This window comes from Pholis gunnellus, assembly GCF_910591455.1.
Source record: "Pholis gunnellus genome assembly, chromosome: 13".
Taxonomy (NCBI): domain Eukaryota; kingdom Metazoa; phylum Chordata; class Actinopteri; order Perciformes; family Pholidae; genus Pholis; species Pholis gunnellus.
The window spans coordinates 6,592,715-6,613,299 of record NC_136540.1 but is presented as its reverse complement, the minus strand read 5'-3'; the positions used below and the strand labels follow the sequence as shown (position 1 = coordinate 6,613,299).

At 43.3% G+C, this 20,585-nt stretch overlaps 1 long non-coding RNA gene across 1 annotated transcript in view; it reads left to right on the top strand.

The window, feature by feature from the left end:
* Window positions 1-20,585, top strand: part of LOC306705383 — a 46,159-nt gene that overhangs the window by 4,025 nt on the left and 21,549 nt on the right. Inside the window, exon 2 of the long non-coding RNA XR_013767338.1 lies at window positions 10,065-10,117. This is a non-coding gene — a long non-coding RNA (uncharacterized lncRNA). The remainder of the gene's footprint in view (window positions 1-10,064; window positions 10,118-20,585) is intronic.

Sequence of the window (20,585 nt, the reverse complement as noted above, 5' to 3'; positions counted from 1 at the left end):
GGTGATAATATACTGCTTGCATCACATGTGTCAGCATTAATGGGTGTCTGTGGTTACACATGGCTGGGCTATATGAAGAGCAAGAATCAGTACAGCGTGGAGCCTTGCGTCCAGACAGACGGTAGAGATGACTGGCCTGAACCTGCTCATTTCTTTAAGGTAGGACAGCCCCTCGTAAAAGAAACGACTCTCATAAACTAACTCCTGGTGTGCCTGCCAGACCACACGCTCGCTGTCGGCTGTAAAATATGACCACGCTGTTTCCCCTTTTCTCTCCTCACTCTGCCCTTTTGACCCCTTCTCATCCCTTCCCCCCCCATCTCCCCCTCTCCCCCTCTCCCCTTACGTTTAGCTTTTTTTCTGTCTGTTCCTATTTGGCCTCTGGCGGCTTATGACAACTTGCCTCCTCGTAGGCTGCTTCCCACTCCTCCCTTTGTCTAGTTGCAGCATGTGGTAGTTATTGTCATAAGTTGAATACAGGGGACGTGTAATAGTTGCCATACCTTAGCACACAGAAGCCCACATTTGAGTTTTTATTATAACGGAGAGTAGAGATGGACCTAAACCTTGGCTAAATATAATGGAATAATTTGAAACAAAGAGTAATACAGTACTACATCCTAATGTATTCAGTATGTGAAGCTTATTCTGTCAAAATGGTGGCAAATGGGAATAGATGGATCGACTCCTGCTACTACGTCAGCTCTCTAGTGACCTATACTGCGAGGTTGAATTCTGTTTCTGTGACGGTCATTTAAAAGAAAAGAAACATCTTGTCAGGTTCACATTTGGATCACAGGGAACATCTGATACATTGTGATGTACTGACTCTGAGCTCCACTGCTTTTCCTGGAAACCAAACAAAACAGCCTCTCACAGACGAATGCTCACGATGTTGTTGCACGGAGCAGACGTGAACTGGACTTACAAACATTGCGTATTGACTGGCTGTTGTCTTTTGATGGGGGCTTAGCTCACTGTGCTTGAGGAGCGCGTCCGCACGGATGTCTTTCTGCTCTGTGGGGCCTCCCGGTGTCAGTCCCAGTGACCTGGTGGTTGCTTCTAAGAAATCCAGCTATTGACGACCAGAGAACGGGACCAAAATAAACAACATACTGTGAGGGGATTAAGAGCTTCTAGAGTTACAGCCCTCAGAACATATCCAGATGTTGCTGTCCTGGTCCTCCTCAGGTAACACACATGACAGAGCGGTAGTGTGCAGAGGAGCGAAGCGGCCAGAGCGGCTCATGTAGAGCACCCCTCTGGGTGAAACCCTGCACGTATTTGGGCCGTCCTGGACTCCAGCTGGTGTGATCAACCTGCTAATACCTAAATCTTAAGGGAACATGAGAACGGGTAATTAAACAATATCATATAGAGTCGATGATAGCACGTATGTGGCATAATCCAGTTGATAGAGTGCATGTCTGGTTGCTTAGTGTGCAACCAGACTGAAGTGATATTTCAATAATACATGTAGATATGCAATATGAAGCAGATATTTGTAATTGTACAGTAAACTAGCGCATCAGTCTGCGTAGCGCAGTGACCGGCAGTGTGAGACCGAGTCATAAGAAACTATCCTCACAACATTCACCAACATCCTGCGGTGTACTGCCTCCAGAAATTCAACCAATCGGCTTATTATGCTTAAGTTAAGAGAGTCTCGGTACCATCGCCATCGGCTTGACTACGGATAAGCCTTTAGGGGCAAGTGGCTATATTTCCTGGGTTCCAGTGTTGCCAGCAGATATCAAGACTTCCTTTTTAGTGCACTTCTCATTGTCACAGTCCCATTAGCAACTTAAGATGCAAGACTGGCGTTGAGAGACCTCATGTACGACTGGGTTGGTCACAAGTTGCCGATTTTCAAGCTACTTTTAAATGACGGTGGTTTCCGAGGTTGAATTTCGGCCAATGCGTTCCGCCTCTTTTGTTTTTCACACCGACTGTTAACCTGCATTCAACCAAAGCCTGCTGGAGCGCGATTAGTCGATACGACTCGGACTACAAACGGAAACCAGGGAGCTTCCAATACCAAAATCTTGTCCCGTTGCCTTCTGTTTATGAAGATTTAGGTTCTAGATGTTAATGTTAGGGGATGGGCTGGTTGGAGTTTGGGTGTGCTTGTCCGGGCAAAGGAGGTGGGATCTACAGTATATGTATTATATCTGAAAGTCAATGAGGTCAATCTGTTAAAAGATGAAACTATAAAGCATCGTTGAACATCTTTGTGGTAACAAAAAATACTGTAATAATAATAAAATCTGTATGCAAATACACTAATAGAGAAAGATAGCACAATGTCCAAGAGTTTGCCCAATCAGATGGTACCGATAGCTCATGAACTATCTGGTTCTGCTGCATTGATTTGAGTGCTCCTTTAATACAGAGGGTTTTGGCTAGATCTTTTTCACAGCAGGCGTTTTGACTTGTCTTTGTATGAAACGCTGATGTGCTTCTACTAACATGAAGGATGGATCTGTTCTGTTCAAGTGTCTCAGTATGGTAGCAAACAACTGCACTCTTAAATATTCCGCTAAAAAAGACATAACATGGACGTCCCATTTCAGTTTCTTGTCAGTGGATGAATGTTATTCAACGATTCATTCACTGGCATTTTATCTTCACTCTTAGTTTGGTTTTTCTGCCCTCTCATGAGAAAAATTGCCCCTTCAGTTCAACTTACTAAATGTTGAACCAGCTTCGTATGTATTTAGGATTTTCTGTCATTTCATGGTTTTTGGGGGCGAGCAAATGCAAAATAATGAGCATAAAGCTTCAGATTTGTAAATTTAGATTCTGTATTTACAGTGGGGTCTGTTGTACTGGCGACCTAGTCTAATCACAGGGAGTGATTTCATTTGGTGTTACAGGTTTAAAATACAATATTTTCCAAACCCACTTGAACACCAGTGTATTATTTACATGTGTTCGAGTGTAGAAATGAATGTTTCAGATTGTTTCGGATGATCTTGTATTCTGGTTGTGTGTGCTGTAGTACAGCCCCACCAATACTGGATTCTTTAGGCAGATACCAATATCGCTATAGACCAAGATATATGAGCAGGACATTTCTGAAGTAGAAAAATGAACGTGTCAGTCCTCTCTGGTGGACAGACTGGAATCATATCTTTGGCAGGTCTGCAATGCAATTTCCTTGTTTCCTGTTGGCTGACATACGGCGATACGATATATTTGCAATAAGCTCATATTAGACAATATACTGGTCCTGTCGATTTATTACTCTGGCTCTCTACCATAGCTTATGTGGCTGCACAGAAAAATAATAGAAACTGGAAACAGCTGTATCAGTGCATGAGGGATGGCCATATGTGAGTAGAGAAAGCAAACACTGCATTAACCCTGCATTTACTGTTGCTCTCCCTCATCCCTGAGGAAAGGCTGCATTCAATTATCCCTTCAACCTCAATAGTCACTCGTTCAACTTCGTTCAACTTCAACTGAAACTGAGTCACGTTAATAAGGTAAAGATTGAGATTATTTATTATCTAAATGACTTTATGAGTTGAGTGTGGTTACAGTTAAACTGGGAGACAAAGGAGAGTTGGAGTGAAGCCCGATACACTTTTTAGGTTGCTCTCTAGGAAGACAGATAACCAGCGTTAGCTCCATCATGTTTCCACTCAGACAGTCACACCATGCGTCCTCTGCATATACTCTTTATCTATCCAGAGCTACTTGTACTATGATTTTTTGTTGAAAACCTTTGCCTCATGATAAAGGGACCGGCTAATTTATCATAAAGCAACTACCCGTCACATTGGGCAAGTATCGTGTAACCTCTGTAAAGTGTACTTTCCTTAGGAGTTCATCTTTTTGCAGTGAACTTCATATTTTAATGTTCTACGTTATTAAATGCAATTTTTCGCCGACAGTGCCAAACTGTTTCCTTTCCATCCTGTTATCCATTCCTTATAATAAGTCTGTATTAGGGGCTGAAGCAGCAGCGTGAGGGGGAAATACAGACCCTTTGGGCCAGGGAAACGGCATTCAATCTGCTTCCAGTATGTGGGATATCCTTGCTGAGTGTGCATTTCCTTAGCTGGCAAAAAGACAGAAGTGTACATTTCAAAAGTTTCTCCTAATCGTGGTAAGCTCCCATATATATTGCCTGATTTGCTCTGAAATTCCTCATTTCTTAGAAGTTGTAGTGCTCAAAAGAAAACCCAACAAAAGGGACGAAGGGAACAGTTACTTGTGTGCTCATTTGTCGTGATGGTGATGTGTCCAACCTTTCTATCTGAACATCACATCTACAGTATCTGATAACATTTATTCAGGGTCACTCATTCATCGTAGTAGACACGTGTTTGCTCACTCACAAGTTGCATCGGTCCCTCTTCATAACTTGCACTAATGGACGTGGGTAAATACTGGGGCTGGGCAGGAGATGTTTGAAATCAGACTTAGTCAGGATAACTTAAACATTCGTCTGCGTAACCTCTTACGTTTTGGGCATTTTTGCCTCCGTTGGACAGGTGATGGTTCAGGGACAGACAAAGAAACGAGGTGAGAGCTTTAGAGAACAAATGTCTCCTTGTGGAATTCAACAGAAGACGTCACAGTTACAGTATGCGACTTATCCGCTCCGTCATCGGGACACCCCTAACCCTGCAGCTATCGCATGAACCTGTTTCCTCATGCAAGCTGTACAATGTCAGCCCTGTGTCAACTGCTGGGTGACAAACTCAGATCAGTTAAGACTGTCAACTGAACGACAAACAGGTCATTTCTGGATGCATGCTTTGGTCTGAAAGGAGTATTTGGGTTGCGTCCGTGTCACACAACACTTTTCCGAAGGGCGACCGTGTCAGCGCTGTAAGGTTTTAAACGCGCAACTAAATATTGTCGCACGAAGGTGTACAGCTGCCACAAGGCATTCAGTTGAGCAGCCAACACCCAGCTCTAACATTTTGTCATGAATGTGTTGATGTCACCGGAGGGCTTGTAATGCGATGAGCACATTTTGCTTCTCAGCCCAAAAGTGATTCACGCAGCTGGGAATAGATGGGAATACTGATTGGCGATCGAGTGTTATTCTAAGCAAAGAAATTATGGCAAATATGAACGAGACGGCTTGATTTTGATCTTATCGAAGTCACCATCATCGTCCCTGTTTTAGTAACTGAAGATTACTCGAAAAGCTGAAGTTCAGATATTGTATTCTTGTTGGTCGTGATTTTATTTGCTGGAAAAGAAAACCAGTTGATTGCTTTCAACTAAGTCAGGAGAAATAGGCCGACCTGCTTTTTCTCCAAGAGTCTCAGACACCACGGACCCCCTGGTTAGCCGTAACAATCAGATTTCACTTTAGTCCATTTTGAGATTCCAGTTTAGGAAGTTCTAGTTATTACGTCTAATAACTACAGGGCACTCTATTTGCTGCCAGTCTTGGCATATTCAAATAGAAAGCAAATTCTCCAAAGCTTTCTACAGTTGCTGCCTCAGGTCAATGTTCCACATATCAACTAAAAACTGCATTCAGTATGTCCCGTATCCTGAAGAGCATATTTTACACCACTCTCCTCGTCCTGCTTTACCACAGCTTAATGCTGCACCACTTATTCAGTCTGCTTTAAGTGCTGCTAAGTACACTTTTTTTCAGCCCAACTGAAATCACATGTTGTCATTACCTTTTGCTGTCAGAAATGATGTCAAAGTGCTCCTTTTGCTCTCCACTGCTGGAGTCGTTGGATGGGTTTGATTGACGAAAGTCGGCATATTGATCACTGTTTTTGGAACTGTAGCTATCAAGCTGTTATTGTTAGCCGTGGTATTATTGTTTAGCGCCATCATCAGGTTGATATTTTTCAGTTTTTTAGTGAAATATTTCAACAAATACTGGATGGGTTGCCGTTAAATTTAGTACATGGGCATTTTGACATCCATGCCCTGCCTCAGGATGAATTATAATAACTTTGGTGATCCCATAACCTTTCATCTAGTGCCATCATCAGCTCAAAATGTCACCGTCTACTCAATTGTTTAGTGACCAAATACCCATTATCCTTATCTGTACGTTGTGTTATGAGATAATTCGAATATGAACTGTAAGATGGTGAACGTCACACCTGCTAAACAACTGCATTGTTATTGTGAGCATGTAAATAAACCGAAATAAGCATCGAGCGTAGTCACATTCTTAGGTCGGTCCTGTCTTTAGTTCTGGCCTTTCTTCCTCTGCTGCCTCCATCCCTCGTCTTTCCTCTTCCATTTTATTTGAAGGGGAACTTTGGTATTTTTCCACATGGACCCCATTTTTTAATGTTTTTGTGTCTAAAAGAGCGATGGGGACAAGAATTTAAAAAAAATTGGTTATTGAGGGGTAACGCTGCAGACGGCCGCTGCAAAACAAACTCTTCTTTACTTCCCTGGAGTCAGCGAGCGCCAAACGCTTCGAGCAGCAATACCGGGAACACCGCAACCAGCCCATTCCAACGGGCACGCTCTCCAGACGGTGACTTCTCGAACGATCACTGCACGATTATGAGAACAAGACACAGGTCGAAACATACCAGGATTTCCCTCCCAACAGTTCCATGGTGTGCCTCATCGTTTACCTTGCACCATTTACATTTAATTGGCTGCAGCTGTTTTCACTCTCAGCACACGAGAGGTGCCTCTCATTTTATGGATTTGTGTGCTGTTTGCATTGTGCTGGATTAACAAGCTCAGCCAATGTTTCACCGTAAATCTTGCAGATTTTGTTTGACATCTAATTTTTTTTGGGGGGCATCTGCCATCTGCTTTTTCCCCCCCACACGTAAACAAACTAACAAACACTCGCACGCAAACTGTACCTAACTACTGGTAGATGGAACAGAGAAGGGCCACTTGGTTCCTGTGTGTTTCAGAGAGCTTTACTTTTAGGGCGAGCCTCGCTACTTAGTTAAACAAAAGGGCCTCCATGTTAGTCCTCTAGATAAACACACTTTCCTGAGAAAACACGGACACGGTTACACTTTAACCTTCCCGGGGAGGCCACGGCTACATCCTCCTGGACAGTTTGGGTCAGACTGGGCTATAGTTCAGAGCCGCAGCGAGAATCATGCGCTGCACGTGAAACCACGCAGGCCTGTCAAACAATGGAGCCTTTGACAGCCATACCCCCCCTCCCTCCTTCTCAGTACAGTCAGAGCACTGTCTCTCTAGGGCTTGGGTGTCACTCCCCATCCCTGTTGTGCTCCCCTGGAGCTGACCAGCTGGCTTCTAGGCTCTGGGATGTGAGCGCGGCAGCACAGAGGAGCTACAGTCAAAGTTCAGCCCAGATTAGCCCTGCAGAGAGGCCGGCAGCACCTCGGCTCAGCCAAGCCGAGCTATTCCTGCACAAATAGCCTGACCATGAGCCGTGCTACTTGAGAGGAGGTTGAACTGGTCCTTTTTAGGCTGACCCACTGCAGATAGTCTGACCCCTCGGGTCCTGCTCAGGGATGATTTTTCACATCATAACTTTGGGTGCTCTGTTGGAGACACATTATGCATAATTTGGCATCTGAAATATGATCTCATTATGACAAGTCTACTCTTAACTGTGAGCCAACAGTCATGATTGGATAATAGAGGGCATTTATATGCCCCTTAAGCAGAACCTATGTCAATATAATTATACATGAGCAGCGACTGAGAGGTTTTGTTTTTTTCTTAGTGAAACTTATTTTTCACGCTTAGTATTTTTCATTGTCCCTGTCGACAGGGTTTCAGTGGACAGGTGAGGCATACAAATTGCCCTGTGTGCATTACAGGCGCTTTCTACTATGTTTCGGTTGCGTCGAGTTCATACAGTTCAGTCACGTGTTTCCTTAGTATCGCTGTGCATTTAAAAACACAAAGGTGAAAGGAGGAAGCACACAGTCTATCACCATGCCTATATCACTGGACGAACAAAGGGTTGACTGTATATATGTGGAGGCAGAAATCCTGTTTATTTGTTAGACGTTTACTGCCAGGCCGCTGTGGCTGTTGGGATTCATGTACAGTAAGAAGGAAGGATTCAAACGTAGCCTGAACACTTTTCAACTTTTTGAAACAATGGTTCTTATCTCCTCGGTAGACGATGAACATAAATACAAGCAGTGACTGTTATCTGATGGTGTAGTTATGCAGAACCCCCCCCCCCCCCCCCCCCAGGCACAGCGGCAGTCGTGTAAACAGACAGCGCTCTGGAGGAATGCTGGACTCGGCGACCTCACGCCCCGAGTGCTGTTACAGTGCACTGAGTTCAGTGAAACAGCCCGCCCCATGCTGCGTCTCCCAAAAAGCTCCGCCTCGCCCTACCCCAGCCGGAGGCCCCACAGGGTGGAAAAAAAAACACACCTCTTTCACCCAACACCACAGCCTCCTCACGCACGCACGCACACACACACACACACACACACACACACACACACACACACACACACACACACATGAACAGACAGTTCATAAGTGCTCAACTTCTCCCTTTCTTTACCGCCCCAGCTGTCAGAGCAGCAAGTCCTTGTAGACTCAACAGCCTCTCGCCTCTCGACAATTGCAAGTCAGTTTTACCTACTTCTCCCTCGTCATTCATATAATCTGTTTGAGAAAAAAAACTGTGCGAATTGTAGTTGAAAAACATTTGAGCTTAAGATATTTTCCACTGACAACCGAGAAGTTTAGTCTATGGTTTTAAAAACTTGTGTCTGGCATGAAGAAGTTACTCTTACCCATTGTTTTCTCAGCCAGTAGTTGACATTCGCGGATGTACTGAGCTTGATTTGTGGTTTAAAAAATAAAAACACATGAGTTTTTAAAGCACGTTTTTAATCCAAAAGGGGCAAGGTCAGTGCATGTTTTCTGAGAAATGAATCTCTGCCACTGCTTAAAAAGAAACTTTCACTTGGTGTAGTTTGGGAGAGGCGTCGTGTCAAGCAGACACTGCCCTCTGCTGGGGTGCAAATAGAGGAGAAACGGCAGGTCACAGTGGATGGATGCACCAAGAAGCACCGAAGAGGCAAGGCAGAGACACTGGAATCTAAGATTCATACTCCTCAAATAGTTACATGCCAGCTGTAACCCCATCCACATCTCATGAATAAATCAAGCCATCAGATGGATTTAACACACAGCGCGGATCTGAGTCGCGGCCGCTCACCTGTCATGGATTATCAATCTTAAATGGATTTTTTTTTATCATTGATTGCAGTGAGAGCGCAGTAAACCACACACCTCCTCACACAAGGGGCCTTACGCATGTGTGTGCATTGCTCGTGTACACACAGACTTGTTGAGGCACACACACACACACACATGCACACGCAGACACACAATCACGGTTAGCCGTTGTCTGAGGAAAAGAGGAGCTGTCTGGTGCCATAGCAACCAATGCGGATATCCCACCCTTCTCGAGCAAGAGAGACAAAAAACAGAAGTGGCGATGACAGATTGACAAGACCCTAATGAGATCCTATGCAGAGATGAACCGAGTCTGTGTGTCTGTGTGTCTGTGTGTCTGTGTGTCTGTGTGTCTGTGTGTCTGTGTGTCTGACTTATCTGTGTGTCTGGCGGTTTGTCACAGCGAGACTAAATGGGGAAGTGGAAGCATCAAAGTGTGGCAATGTGGCGACATCGGGGAATACGAGGAAAACAAAATGTAAGAAACAGAATAGCAGAGCGTGGGTGAGAAAAGGGGACGACACAAACTGACGGGGTAGGAGAAATCAAACGGCTGAGACGACTCTCTGGGGCATGTCTGTCTGTCTGTTACGAGCTCGGTGCCACTAGCCTGGAAACACAGACGCTGCCACAGTCTGCATCTGCTCGCCTCTCACCCACCGTGACTCCAGTTTGAACTGAGATCTCACTTGTAATGCTGTTATTCTGGCCCATAGAACAGGTTACATAACACTCCAAGCCAAATCCTGACCTCAATCTGCAAAACAGCTACTCTTGCTCTAATAGAAGAAAAAGAAAAAGAATATGTTGAGCACAAGATTGAAATTGTAGTTCGGCATTGTTTCGGAGAGCTACTTGCTGCACGTGTACGTATGATCTATTCATCCTTGTTCATCTCTTCCTTATAGGTGACGGTGTGGACTTCTGTAGTGGATGGAAGGCAGAAACCATTTTCTCACCGGTAAGTCTCACTTCCTGTGCTGACCTGCAGGTGGAGGTCAAACCCACTGCTGTGTGCTCTACACACACACAAAACACAACACAACACAACACAACACAACACAACACAACACAACACGAGCACCAACGCCACAAAAATAATCCCCACTCCCATTTCACCATCCCTATCTGCCAAGTTTGGTGTGACGTGACGACGCGACAGATTGTCGATGGCCGCTTCTGTGTGAGCGACGACCTGTCGGTGTGTTGTTGTTTTGTCCTTGTGTTGTCGGTGCTATTTGTGTCAACGGCGAGTCACATGAAGTGACTCGCAGCACCGACGTGACCTGATTTCTTTTTCTTTCCTTTTGGACCACAGTGTCACTGTGAGGTCTTTGTGTGATGCCAGCCAGCTTCGCCAATACTGTTGAGCTCTGATAAGCTTCCCTGAAGTGAGCTCGCAGTGACCGATCTGTACAGTCAGCGAGGGTTGAACGAGACTTGAGAGAGGCCACGTCTTTGATTTAGATGGAAAAAAAAGTGGGTTGTAGATTTCAGTCGACATGTCTCTTGTCCTATTATGTAGCGGGACGACCTCTAGTCAGTGATCATCGTAAGGCAAATAACCCCCGATGTAAGCCCAAATGACCAGCTTTTTTCCTTGAATACTTGACCTAGTTTCGCCATTTTTATGCTACTTTCTGGGATGAATTCACTCGATACAGTCGAATTCATCACTCTGGGTAAATACAGCGCTGCGAGAACTAAGCACGAGCGCATTATCCCTCCGCTGCATCCCTGCAGTCGTCCCTCTTTGAATGAAAACACATCATAGTGACAAGGCGGCCCGTGCTGGTGCTCCGTTACCTGGGATGGCCCCGAGTGCCTCCTCCTCCTCCTCCTCCTCCTCCTGGTTTGGAGTGCAGCCCCACCTGATGCACACATCTGCTTCGCCCACTCATCTACGCCTTGGCTTTGGGAGGTGGGTGGTTGGCGGGGGTGGAGTGGGGGGTTTGGAGCACCAACCAATAACACTCCTTATCCTGACAGCATTCAAGTGACTTGACACATGTTTTCAACCAATCACAGAGCACTGCAGCAAAGAAAGCAGCAGTAGTAATAAAAAACAAAACAAAAAAAAAAAAGAGAGAAGAGTAACTACAGGGATAATTTATTCAAAGGGGGCATTTTTGCTGTGCTGTACTTCTGCACAAGTCGCAGCGATCTGTACATGACCGAGATGACAAAAACACAATGATGTATTAATAATAAGAATGTTATGCTGCTATCAACTAATGCATATCATTTGGATTGTTAGATGGGATAGAATTATTCATGGTTAAAACAATATTTTTGAATTATTTACCTGCAGATGTGTTGCTTCTATATTCTGTCTGTGTCTCTAAATGACACACTAAGTAGAATCAGGCTTACAATCAGCAGCGTTTCACCTCCTGATCGCACGATTACTCTTGAACACGAGAGCTAATTGGACGGCTCACCCTGTTGCCTTCAGATGTCATATTCTTCTGTTCGCCGTTGAGAAAAGGAGAAGTAAGACACATACGAGTGGGGATCTTTTGGTCTCTGTCTGAATACCAGGTATTTCATCCCTCACACATTCACTTCCCAATTTCCATCTCATTTGAATTTCAACTTTGGATTGTCCCTCACCTCACCTTACCTCGATCTGAAACAGAATCATATGATTATGGTTCGCATAATAGATATGCATGACAGCCATTCATTCTCACAAGGTCAATGCTCATCGAGGGGACAAAGAGAGTTTTGTCGGGGATATCGTGAAAGTGGGTAGATGTCTTGGTGCTATACACTTGAGCCATAATGCTCCATATATCTCGTGGCCTCATGTGAGCATGGTTGTTATCTGTGCTGCACTCAAATCCTAGCCTCTGTTAATAGTCAAAGTATCAACCCGGGATGTTGCTTGTCAGTCAGCCTATTGGTATCAGATAGATGGTAGATACCGGAGCTTTTGGGTCTATCTGAGAAATATGCAAAAAAATTATTAAATATAGAATTTCTAAAGCTACTCGCAGGGAAATACACAAACAATGGATATCGGCCGCTGATAGCACCGTGCATCACTTGCAACCGCTATCTGTCTCGTCTCAAGGTTGGATTCACAAAAGATACTGCAGTGATGATATTACAGTGCGACAAACGGCCGTAAAGTTTTGCATCTGAGGGCAATTTGCCCCCCTTTTTTTTGTGTCTGGTTGCAATTAACCATGTGGCAAAGTATAAATGGGGCCTTTGCGCCAAGAGCACAGTAGGCAGTACAATGGCAGACAAAAAAAAGGAAAATTAAATTTTCAGAACGCAAGCTACAGGTCCTGACCGACGAGGTGCAGAGGTGTTTAACAAAACGTCAGGAAGGAAGGACATTTGTATTTTGGTGAGACTCCTGCGGTAACTACGTGAGGATATTAACGCTGATCTTTGTGAATTGGACAGTTTTTGCAATGAGAAAGGAAAGATTTTTTCAGCATGCATATTGCCTCATTTAAATACATGCCAATAGTACAGGAGCACAATCCTTTTGGAAATTTGCCTCTCAATGTTTTAAAATAGGGCGCTCAGATTACGCCCACATTCATGTGATTTGCAAAACAATTCTGTTGATTTAGAAACAGTTTGACATCATTAACAAACTCAGTTGTTATCTCTGGCACGGATATATTTTATTTAAACATTTCGTCTAGTTGAAAATGTAATAATTGAATTGTTCAGACTTATATGTTCTCTCTGAGAGCTTGCTAGTTTTTACAATAAATGATTATGTCCAGCAGCTTCTGCACATTTTTTTATCTATAAAAAACAACGTTCCAGCTTATGCAAGATGTGAAAATATAAGACAATCCACCGGACTGTTTATTGAGTCTTCAGTTCAGAACAGAAGGAGCCAGTTGGATTACCATTGTGGTGAATTCACCTCTTTGTAGTCTCACCGGGTTCTTGTATCGTGATCCTGAGGTCCAAGTGAGCCAGTTTCTTTGAGGTGGGGTCCAATGGAAGGGCTGAACTTAGTGCGTATTTACAATAAGAGTGGACAAATAAACTCATTCACGTGAGACGAAGTTGAAAGGGAAAGTGAGTCCGTTGTGAAGCAGGAGCTATTGAGCCGATCACACACTAGCATTATGTTTGGAGGTAAAGGTAATACCATGCAAAATATGATAGAATGGCAAAAACATTGTAGAAAGGTTCAAACTGTAAATATTTTAATTTCTGACTCTGCCAAGCAACAGGAATTCATCATTCTTCACAGTTATGTACATTTGCAAAACCACTTCACAGATTATGTTATTAACTGTATATAGAAGGTTTTTTGATTAAATTTCAAAGTGTTGCTTTGTATCATGGTATGAATAATAACTCCTTTTATGTTTGTTAGTGTTGGCATCAAGGATTTTGAAAACGAGACTATAAAACTGCTTTTTAATGATTTTCTTTATATCTTACAGTTACAAAACATTCCGTTTTTGCACATCAGTTGTCAAACGACCGTCGGCCTTTGAAATATGCATCATGATACTCTACTTCCTATCCAGGTTGGATTCTGTGATATTATGTTATTATTATTTTTCCAATCATAATGGCAGTCGCATAACTGAGATTCTACTTTTTTTACTGGGCACGACAGGAATGTGTCTGAATTCTGGTCCCCCCAACTGACCTGAAACAGACGAAGAAGAAAACCAGCCTCATTATTCCCTCTCAACAGAGTTAAACCTGATAGCCTGATAATCCGGCCGTTACATTTCACCTGACTCTTTGAATCACTGACATGATTGGAGATGTGGGCCGACACAAAGATAACTGAAAGCGTTGTCTGGGAGAGCCATCTAAATGATTTCAGCATTAGGATGTACAACTAGATATTGTGCTCGTCTGGAATGATAATCTCACATTTTATCATTTCACCGATCTGTGTTAATGTGACTGAAACTGAATGATGACGTTGCTTAAACTCTGCATTTCGTCTGCTCATAAAAGCTGCATTACAGTTCGGTGGATTCCTGAATTAATGTCTTTGTTCCATGAAGTTTATGAAAACAACGTAGCCGTGTTGAGCTACTGATGAAAAATTCAGATGACTCTTGATTTTTTTTATTGATTTTTTTTAAATACTGCTTGCTCTGCGGCTGAGTCTGACTGCGTCATTATGCAGGTCAGTGTGTAACGAGGGTTTCGGCAATGTGATTGGTTGATGTGTCGGAGCTGACGAGAGACACTGCAGACCATAGTCTCTCTGCCCACTGTCTGTAGCCGTCCCTCCTGGCAGCCTCACAGCGATAGTTCCTGACTCACAACGTAATGTGTGTGTGTGTGTGTTTTCTGTTTTATTTGTATGTGTGTGTGTGTCTGCTTGCACTGGAAAGGCTGAGGAGGAGACTACACCGTAGTTTTGGGTGGATTTGTGGATCTCACACCCTCACCACTACACAAGCGACAAAGCGATATATGGTCGATAGTTCCCGCATGAGCATGTACGTGTGTGTGTGTGTGTGTGTGTGTGTGTGTGTGTGTGTGTGTGTGTGTGTGTGTGTGTGTGTGTGTGTGTGTGTGTGTGTGTGTGTGTGAGAGTGTGTGTGCGTGCGTGGTCGGTCGAGGAAATGATTCAGGCGGAGTTTTGCTGGTGGAAATGCGGTTGAATGTTTGTTTTATGTGCTCACCACAAGTGAAAGTGCAACTGAGTCACCAGACAAACACAGACACAATAGTACAGGAAACCACAGTGGTGTCCACACACCCTCGTGCCTTAAAACACTCACACACACTTGAGCTATTTTGATTGCAAAAATGGATCACAATTGCTTTTCCACTCTTCTGAATCATATGTCTCAAGTGGTATTGGAAAGACAAAGTGTTCTGATTTATTGCTTTTGAAACAAAAGCAGTTGTTCTGTAGAGAGATACGCAGTGCTGAGTCATCTAAACTAATGACCCACAGTTGAGGAAGAGTACAGTGGCACTAAGTGTTCTCTTTTAAAGGGTAACTGCGAATGGAGGGAAATCATTCCAGCACAATGTGTATTTGTAGAATTTGTATTTATACATATTGTAAGTGAACCCCCTGAATTTAGACAGCAGTCACATGCTGTAATAGTTTTTCAAGTCAATACAAATTTTAGTTTTTGTTCAAAATGTAAAGCTTTAATTAAACTTTAATATACTACTTATATACTTAAATATTTCAATATAAATCAGCATAGATTTTTTGTATTAATGGGGTCAATTTGGGGTCAGAGGTCTTGTTTCTTAAGGCGATGAATAATAACTCCTTTTATTTTTGTTAGTGTTGGCATCTTTAGTAACTGCTTTGTAACATTTTATCAGCTAATGAGGGAAGGTTTGTACTTGTAGTTATTTAATAATAGAAAGTGCGACTAGTACTACTTAATACCTATATTCTGTGACTGTTTTTGTGGTTATAATTCTCATTTGTTTAACATTTTGTTATGATTTCAGGGATGAAGTTGCATCATCCTTTAGAGGCTGACCATGTGTATAGTCCTCATTAAATAATTGATAGAAACAAGAGCTCTTGTTTTTACTGGTGGGGTGCGGTGCAAACTTTTCCACCAAGTCAGTAATTGTTAGTTTGTGCAAAGTTATTTTTCACATTTGTAGTCTACAGTATATCGTGTCTACTTGCAGTTACTTTTACAGTGAAAACACTTTCACAGGGTAACAAACTGCAGAATCTGCAGTTTGTGCTCTTGTGGAATATTGGAGTCTGCTTTGAGCTCAACAAAATTGCCCCTTAGCTTTGTTAAACCAATTATAAATCAAATCAAATCTCCTTATCCAATGTTTGTAAACATTACCAAAGCAAATTAACCAATGAATTACATTAAGACAGATTTAGAACTCCATAATTTCCCCACACACCAAAGAGAACGGTCGACCAGAGGGGGAGAAATCTACTACTGGCCGCAAAACCGCAACGAGAAAAGACGAAGGAGATTCTGGCTGATGGTATGTCCCGTCTAGAGGGGGGGGGGAGCAGCAATCTGAGACGCATCTTACCCAAATTTACCCTCTAAATGATGTCAAAGCCTGATAATCCTCTTCTCCTCTGCTTCAATTACTACATCTCCTTGATAATGGGTATAGATTCAGGGGATAATGACCTCTACTGCACCTCATTAAGAATCACAAGCTCAGACATTTGTTCATTTTCAGAATTACAAACAAAAAAAGGAAACGTCATTAATCGCTTAGTCGCATCCCGAACAGGTTAGCTTTCAGTCAGTGAGCTGTTATTGCCTGAGAAAAAGGCTAATTGCAAAAGTCAATTGCCACTTGTTTGTTGCACTAGACTGCACTGACTCTGAATCTCCTTCTTACAGACTAATTACCGTCGGCTCACAGACTCACAGCATCGGCTGTCCTGTTCCACTTCCTACAGCAGACGTGTGTAACGGTCTGCTAATGTCGGTGTAATGTTTGGCATTTTCCAAACCAGAGTGCTCCGCCGGTTGTTTGCTAAAATAACTCGGTGACGCGGCTTCCAGAGAAAGATGTCCAAAATGTAAAAGAGTAACTTGTTAGAGGTGAAAGGCGCTATACCGCAGACTGTAGACATCACCCACACGTTCCTGAAAGGGAGGACTTTTCCAGCCTGGATTTTGGGTTTGCCAATCCAAATGTGGGCAAAGGGGTGGCACCCTGCTGTGACAAGCAAGAGTAGACTAGCACGACTGACTGTGAGAGGCTGCGAGTTCTGTCATTCAAGTCTCTCTAAAACCCTGCCCGGTTAGCTTTTCTTTTTGTCCCTGGTAGTAGTGATCTGACTCGTCTTTTATTCTTTCTTTTCTGACTTGTGACTAGTGCCTAATAGGATCATTTACTGTGGAGAGGGTTTCTGTTCGCCTGTTGCGATGGGATGGTTTGGACAGGATTCATTCAACCTCTGCTCTTCTCCTGCATGAACAAACAAACAAACAAGGATCAGAAATGGATCAGGCTGCAAACAGCCGATACCAATCCAGCAAAAACAAATTCCTCCTCAACACGATTTATTATTTAACATTTGATGGAAACTATTCGTGACTCAATTTTGCTCTTTTGTATTTTTAAAGAAAGTCTTCTTGGTGCAGCGTTATGTGACCATTTGTAAAATTGCAGCTTATTGCTCTTCTATATTGCTTTCACAACTCGACAGAGTTGTTTGCTGCTCTGGCTTTTCACCTGTAACCATCACTTTGAGTCCCTCTCGTTGACTTTATAATTTTCACAGCGTGATCCCATAATACTATACTGCAATGGATAATTATGGTGTTGAACGTAGTTATTTTGTTATCTTCGCTTCGTTATTTTATGTTCAGTAGTTGCCCATATTGCCGTTAAATGATTGTGGCTCAGTTGCAAAAAGCTCTCTGCTTGTTTGACTGAGACGTGTGTGCAAATCAAGTTGTGGCACAAATATGCCCCCCAAAATAGTGCAATCCAAGTTCACGCACAGTTGAAGCATACTTTGCACACGGATGGAACGGCCTCTCCCTCACATGCTTGACTTGTTGGCTGCTGAGGTCCTGCAGCATTAATCACAGCCAAATGGATTAAACTACACCGTCTACTGAATGACCTGCACCTTTTAAGAAGAATCTACGTCTTGGGGCTCAGTAACTGGCCCAAGTGTTGCTGAATTGAATATATTATACCTGTCATTACATACAGTGTCAAACTCAAATTGGCAGAATTGCATTGAATTCTTATTATATAGGTTTCCACTGTAATATTTCTGCACTGCACAGTAGAGTCATATCTTAGTTTAAAAACAGAGTCTATTGTGATGCTTCTGTAGACTATCCCTTGTCAGCTGAAGTCTATCTATTAAGCCAGCCTCTCTGTGAAGCTGGCTTGTGTCTCGCGGCCAAGCACACACCATTAACTGGGGAATTAGAAACCCTGAGAAGTTGTTAATCACCACAGTCGTTCACATTCCACATAGATTCTGCTCTGCTCAGGACCTCGGTGAGCCGGGGATGGGGCATGGTCTGGGGGGAAAGCTGGGCCAATGCTATTGGACCCAGTGGTCTTTAATTAGAGGGAGAGCTTGGCAGGGACTGATGGAGGAGAAAGGCTCTCAGGATGTGAGTCCAGGGTGAGAGGGTTCACACACAAAACACTGGCTTTTCATCACCGCATGACTCACTCAGTTTGTGTGCAAAGTGCGGTGGATGTGTGTGTGTGCGTGTGCAAGGAAGAGAAAGTGAGAAAATGTGTGTGCATGCGCTCGTACTGTATGCTTGTGTGTGTGTGTGTGTGTGTGTGTGTGTGTGTGTGTGTGTGTGTGTGTGTGTGTGTGTGTGTGTGTGTGTGTGTGTGTGTGTGTGTGTGTGTGTGTGTGTGCTCGTTCGTTCGTTTTCTTACCTCACTGCTCAGGCATTCCAGTAGAGAAAGTGGTGTGAAGAGAAAAGAGTGGCTCTCACAGTGTGGGTATTCATGGATCTGGCCCCCGTGGGCCGGTCCGGGCTCCAGTGTTCACAGACAAAGCCTCTCCAGCAGGACCCAGACACACTCAAACAGAAAGGGGAGCAACAGAAGAAGAGGAACGCAGGAAGAGGGGGAGACAAGGTAACAAGGGGAGAGAAAACGGAGAAGGGGCGGGAGAGGGCAACGGGAGAAAGGTCAGCGTGGCAGCTCCCATTCACCCAAGACCCCAGGTGTGACGGGCTGTCATCTAAATCTGGACCGACCCAAACCTGCTCTGCTTCCATGCACTTTATTATTTAAAAAAAAAGAGATATCTGAAATCACACGTATTAAGTCATTGAGCAAGTCTTTCCAAATATTACGTCACAAATTCCATCCTCATGCGTTGTTTTCTGGGTGGTTATAACAGAGGTGCTTTACAGCGCCTCTCATCTGAACTGTAACTTTACTTTGAGAGACACTTGCACTCCCCGCACTCACCACCACCTTTATTCTTATTCTTTTTTTTTTTTTTATCTTCGCTGCTGGCGGAGTCCATAAATCTATCCAAGTCTCCTCCTGGAGAACAGGCTCCTCCATCTCTTCTTTTTTTTTTGTCTTCACATCAACCAATCCCGTCTCTCTCTTCCGGCGCTCTTTACTCCCTCTAGCATGAAGCCAGCAGCTTGAGCTCCTAGGATTCCATGGGAGTTGCTTCCACTTGGCCGTCCCGTCACTGTTCCCCCTGCATGGCCCCTTCCCTAGATTGGGTAGCCTGGTTCACTGTGTCCTTAAACAACCCGTGTGCATGTACAGGAAAGGGGCCCCAAAATGGGGAGGCCCATTTCTAACCCTTCCTTTTTAAGAGAGACAGATTCGCACTGGAAAACCTCTTCACTGACTTTCCTCATTACAGTCATCACAATGAAATATTAATGGTGTCTACTATATATAAATATACAGTATATATACACACACAGCATGTGTACAACGATAGAGAAAAGGCATTTACAAAAGTATGTAACAAAAACAACATATTCAAAAGATAAAGCCTCTATTTGGACTGTACTGACATACAGCTTTGGTTGATTTGGTAATATTTATAGTAATCCCATCTTTCACAGCCAGCTATGCAGGTTATTAAAATTCCTTGTGTTTGAATAACAGCGCCAGCTCAATAAAGAGACTAGTTTCTGTTGAATTAGTGCATCAAGCAGTCTTCAATGTCAGAATGTTTTAGAATAGTGACGTACAGAGTCCTGAAATATTTTCACTAAAACCATTTGTGAAAAAAATTGTTGGATGGATGCATGCACCTGCTGGGATGAAAATGATGGCCTCGTCCTGAAGCCGACAGATTACGTCCCTTTTGAAGTTAAACCCAGTTGCTCAGTTTTATGTCTGAAGGCCATGTTAAGAAAATGTGTACAATCTGCGTCAACGTTTGCCAACTGAAGCTGTGAAAGTAGAGGATAATGTGTAAGACTTCTGAGTCTAAATAAGTGGAGGCACAAGCGGTGGAATGTGGTACAATAACGGGTTTTTGGACAGGAAATGCGAGGATTCGTGTTCACATCCCTGAAACTTTAGTTATACATCAATCTTTCATCGTTCCATTATTCCTCAAGGCTGAATCTCAAATTAAGTGTGCGAGTCGTGAACTTACTAAAATGAACCTTTTGATTGGGTTTAATTTGCAGATATTTTGGGTTGCACTCCAAAGTCTTGCTCTGACTAGATTTAGCCTACTTTTACTTTTACTAATGCGTGATTAGATGAAGCTGGATATTGTCAGAACGGCTTTTTAAAAAGGTTCAGTCGGTACAAAACAACGTAGCATGGTATTTTATACTATGTTTTGTTTATAGTTCTACCATGAGATAGGTTAGCCTATTTAAAGGATCTTCCCTGTACAGTCATTGATACATCTGTGTCTTCATTCTTCATTCATATCTCAGTCTACCAAATTACATGAAGGGGATTTAATATAATGATATACTATAGAGTTTATTTACACTGTGACTTCATCACTAAACTCAGCA